This window comes from Mustela lutreola, chromosome 11 (genome assembly GCF_030435805.1).
Source record: "Mustela lutreola isolate mMusLut2 chromosome 11, mMusLut2.pri, whole genome shotgun sequence".
In the NCBI taxonomy this organism is placed as follows: Eukaryota; Metazoa; Chordata; class Mammalia; order Carnivora; family Mustelidae; genus Mustela; species Mustela lutreola.
Genome location: NC_081300.1, coordinates 58706345 through 58711126, shown reverse-complemented (window position 1 = coordinate 58711126; position 4782 = coordinate 58706345). Strand labels below are relative to the sequence as shown.

General features: G+C 45.7%; 1 long non-coding RNA gene across 1 annotated transcript; it reads right to left on the bottom strand.

The window, feature by feature from the left end:
* Positions 1–2135: 2135 nt before the first annotated feature.
* LOC131811721 (uncharacterized) lies at positions 2136–2943 on the bottom strand. Its single transcript, XR_009346086.1, has 2 exons — positions 2573–2943; positions 2136–2498 (listed from the first exon to the last, which is right to left on the bottom strand). It is a non-coding gene; the product is annotated as an uncharacterized LOC131811721 (long non-coding RNA).
* Between the last annotated feature and the right edge of the window lie 1839 nt (positions 2944–4782).

The window sequence follows — 4782 nt, the reverse complement described above, 5'->3', positions numbered from 1 at the left end:
GCAGCAAGAACAACTTTAAAGGTGGCCTGGGGAAAAGAGCAATCTTGGCACAATCCACAAGCACACATTCGGCCTGAGGGGGACTCTCTCTCCCAACACTGGCTCCCAGATTCAGCCCTACCAGTAACTAGTTGTGTGACTTTCAACAAGTAACATTTCTGGCTCAACAACCTTTCTGGCTCCTTGTTCTCCTCATCAGAGTAATCCATACCCATTTGTCCCATGGAGCCAGAGAATCCATGTGGGAAGTGGGAGGCTGGTGGAATTTTGTGGAAATAAGGAAGGGTCTGGCTTCCTGCTTGGGAAGCCAGCCACATGGAATCCCTAAGTCACTCCCGAGTCTCCCTCAAACCATGCAAAAAGAGCAGTGCTTTGCAAATAGGTTTGAGGTCCAAGTTCCAGAAGGTCAGTTTGAGCGTATTATGCTAGAAGGCCCAATTCTCCTCAGCTTCCCTCACTCTTTATGGAGAAAGCCCACCTCTGGCCTGACACTGAACACGAAGTGTTCCAGAAACGTCCACCCTGCCACCCTCTCTACTCTTTGACCCTCCACCCTGCTCTCTACTTCCACTTATTCATCCTACACCTCTCACCTGAGAGCTCCTTTTCTCTCCTAAAAGGTCACATGTCCAGAAGCATCAAAGGTTGACCAGATCTGTGTTCACGTAGACCAGGGAACTGTGGACCACACAGTACAGACACAGAAGACGTGCTCATCTGAAAACTTCTGCCCATGACATTATGTTCTAAAAAGGCAATCTAACTTACAAATCGTATCCAAGCTAGTAGCAGTCTAAACTTCATAAGAAGTCGTTCATTTTCTTCAAAAGTTTTAGCAAAAATGGAGCAGAACTAAAGCAAAATAGAAATCTAACATCCCTCAGTCAATAACCCTGGAAATATATAACTTTCTGATGGGATCCTGAGAAACGAATCTGAAGGTGGAAATGTTAGATTTAATGGAGGGAAACACTTAGATGACCCTCAGGTCACTCTAATTATGCCCTGAGGACACCAGCTGAGCTGCCCAGGCTACTGGCCAAAGGCTTCATCCTCACAAGCCACCGTACCCCCAACCTTCTAGACGTCAACACACCAAAACACATATGTCCTCTGTTCAATAGGCAAAGTGGATATAATTATCCCATTTTAAAGATGACCAAACTGAAACACCTAGAGGATGTGTGACTTAACGAGGATGCGACATTTGGCAGGAGGCCAAGCTGGAATCGGCCCAAGGTCTCCCGCCCCATAGTCAAGCCGCATTGCACATCTGGCTCTGCTTCCTCCAAATTATTTGTAGGAAATGCCTGAATCATTGGGCCAAAGATGGAAAAGAAAAACAACTCAGTTACTTTAAGGAAGTCCAGGCTGATGGAGATATGTACCACATGCATAGCTAGGAAGATAGTTAACGTGTAGATAGGTAGGTAGATGAGTATGTAAATAGGAAAAAAAAATGTGTGCATACATATCCATAAACATTTGAGGCAACTTAGAAAATGATCCACAGTATACAACAGAAAAGTAAATAATAAAACCAGAATCGAAATCGGTTGAAAGGAACAAGTGAACGATGCCACCAGTCACCACGGTGTGACAGGCTGTCGTCGGGGCCCAGACTCAGTCCTGAGTCCCCTGACATTGTATGGAATATACTTGTCCCTGTCAATCTTATGTTCACTGAGAGAAATAAAAGCCTTTGAGATTCTTATAAAAAGGACTTTGGGTAACACGATAAAGTCTTCCGCTGCGCTTTTGCAGAATACCCAGGTTCGCTCTTCACAAGAACATTTCTGTGTCAGCTGCCCTCTATAAAAGCTGAAGACACGATATTCAATCTTAATTTGTTGGATGCTTTTCTATGGGAAGCTAAGATAATGAGGTCCAGGAACATAGCTTTCAGATGACCTAACTCAGAGCTAAGGTGTACGTGGTCTCGCGCCCTGTTTTCTGTCTCTTCACATCTAATTCCCCGAGACAGGAAGAGTTCTCGATATGTAGGCATCTGACACCCCATAAACATCCCAGCTGAGAAGTTACAGATGTCCCGGACTCAAATACCCAGGAGTTAGGAAGCCAGGCAGAAGAGAAGAGGTGCAAATAAAGAGAGAAAATCACAAGGACTATAAATGGAGGATTCTAGATAAGATTGCTTTTATGCTGCATGTAAATTAACAGAGACCTGTTCCAAGCGTCAGTCACGTCAGCTTTGATCCCCACATCCAGTCCTGATGCAAGCTTCTGATTCTCGAAGGCTTCGATTCCTGCATCCACTTGGAAGTTTCTGCGCGAAAGGCGCCACGTAACTACCTTACGTTTGGTGGACTGGTTCGTTGTCCAAAGCCTCTAACTGCAGTCTCATCCCACAGTGACTCTCGTGAGCCTGTTTGCAGGCTCCAGCGGCCATGTGCCTGCTCCCTCTGACACTTCTCCGTTCACGGAAATAGATTTTCCTCTCCGATTCCAGCTGCAAGCCAGACCAGCAGGTGTAGTCTCTGAAAGAGTAAATCAAGAAAGAAGATGGGAATGGTACTTGGATAAATGCATATCCAGTCCCACAAATACTTACTGAGCTCTTAGTACGGCTGGAACCGGGCTGGGTGTCGCGCTTTCAAAGATATGATGAATAAAGCCTGTGCAACAGTGAGCTCATGATTAACAGAGAAAAATGCGTTGTTGGCACCCAATCCTTCGCAGGAAATCAGGCCCTTGAGCAAACACATTATCACACTCCACACGTTGATTGCTGCGACAAAGGAAGGAATGCAGCGCGGGGACTGGAGAAGCCCTTTCTGATTGAGAGGATGGGAACTTTTCAGACAGCGATTGCCTATTCAACCTCCCTTCCAACCACCCCGGGTCCTTGCCAACAGAACCCGGATTTTGTTCAGGGACCCACCCATAACAGAAGGAACCCACGGGAATAAATCTAGTCCAAGCCAGTCGTGGTAATCCATTCCTCTTGCCAGGGTGGACATGTGCTGAAATTAAGGCCCAGAAAATATGACAGGAAGGAGGCTGGGGGGACTTCCAGGAATGGTTTCTTTGTTCTCAAAAAGAAATGTCCATTTTCCTCGGGACCCTGCTGTCTGACTCTGATGAATGGAAGTGTCGGCCACCTGGGACTGCGGTGTACTTGTCGAGGGGCACCCAGCAGTCGGTTCCCTGGTGTTTATGTGTGTGGCTGTGCAATTGCTCGTGTGTGGATAGAGGCACTTACCTACAAAGCTGGGAGCTTCTTCAGAGCAAGGATGAGGACTTCCATATTCCACACCATTTTCCCTTCCCTCCAGGACCTAGTGTAGTGCCTGCTACATAGATAGCACCACCGAAGTGTCTTTGAATGAATCAATACACAGCAAACCTACTCCCGAAAGTTATTATAAACATTATTAGTGCATAATGTACAATTTTACTCCAGGTTTTACAAACGTATGTTTCCAGTTCATGGAATGTTTTTCTTTTTTGTAATTTTTCCAAATACAACCCAAGACCAATCTAGACACATACCGTCCAATATGGCAACCTCTGGACACAAGTGGCTATTTAAACTTAAATTAATTAAAATTCACTAAAAACTCAGTTCCCAGGCCTATGGGTCTAGTAACTACCATATTAGACAAGGCAGATAAGAACATTTTTGTCATCATAGAAATTTCTACTGGACAGTTGCTGTTCCAGAGCACGCACTGCTCCCCTCCAAACGGAGCCCAGTGTTTGGCACATGGTAGGCACTCAGCAAATATTTGTTGAATTAATTAATGCATTCTGCTGATTATTCCAGATATTATTGCAATAGCCAAGATACAAAATAGCAAGCCCTGTCCTATCAATGAAAGCAACAGAACTAAATATTTAGCATATGGCAAAACCAACGCCCACTGGTCTGTAGGGATGCTGAATTATCTAGAAAGCCCTACAAGTCCCCTATCTGGCAGACTGCCCTACATAACACGTGTCCCACAACCACAAGGTCAAGCCCCAGCTGAGCTGATGAGCCTGAGCTGATCATCCATTACTCCAGAGCCCAGGATGGACAGGTCTGTGGTTTATAATATATCCTTCTATTTGTTTCCATGGAGTGACTGTCCTGAAGGCAGCTGAGCCAAGGTAATTTTCAGGGCTTGTGCCCAATTTCCCTTCTCTTAAATTTCATCAAGATATTTCACTATGAATTAGAGGTTTGAGATTATTCCCCAAGTCCTAAAAATGCCCCTTCTGGTCCTGGGGCAGAAGATAACGTGCAGACATGAAAACCAGACAGGTCTGAGTCGAAAACCAGCTCAGCCCCTCAGCTATGTGATCGCGGGCACGTTGTTCAACTTCCCTTAGAATTTGTTTTTTCATCTATACAACAGGGAGGTCAAAAGTGCTCCCTGGCAAGATCCTTTCAGAATGTGATGTGTCCGTGCGTGGAAGTGTACTTGCTTCCTTCCCTGAGCACACTGTCCCTTGGACAAATACCCTGGGCACCCAGAGGTACTCTGCCAATGGGGGTGACTTTCCCTTTCCCTTCCTGGCACTGTCTGCCTGAAGTCCCTCTGTATACACTCCAGTTCTGGAGGGGACTATTATTTTAGCTCATGTCAAGAGATAAGATTGTAGCTACCAATCAGAAGAAGGAAAAACTTTGAGCCTGAGAGAAATTGGCCCCTGAAGGCAACAGATACAGTGGATACCTGGTCCCCAGAGGACCCTCTGAACTCTTCTTCTCGATTTCCACCTCCTTGGGAGCCCCAGCCCCATGCTTGAGATGAAATCCTGAATGTAACAGAGAGA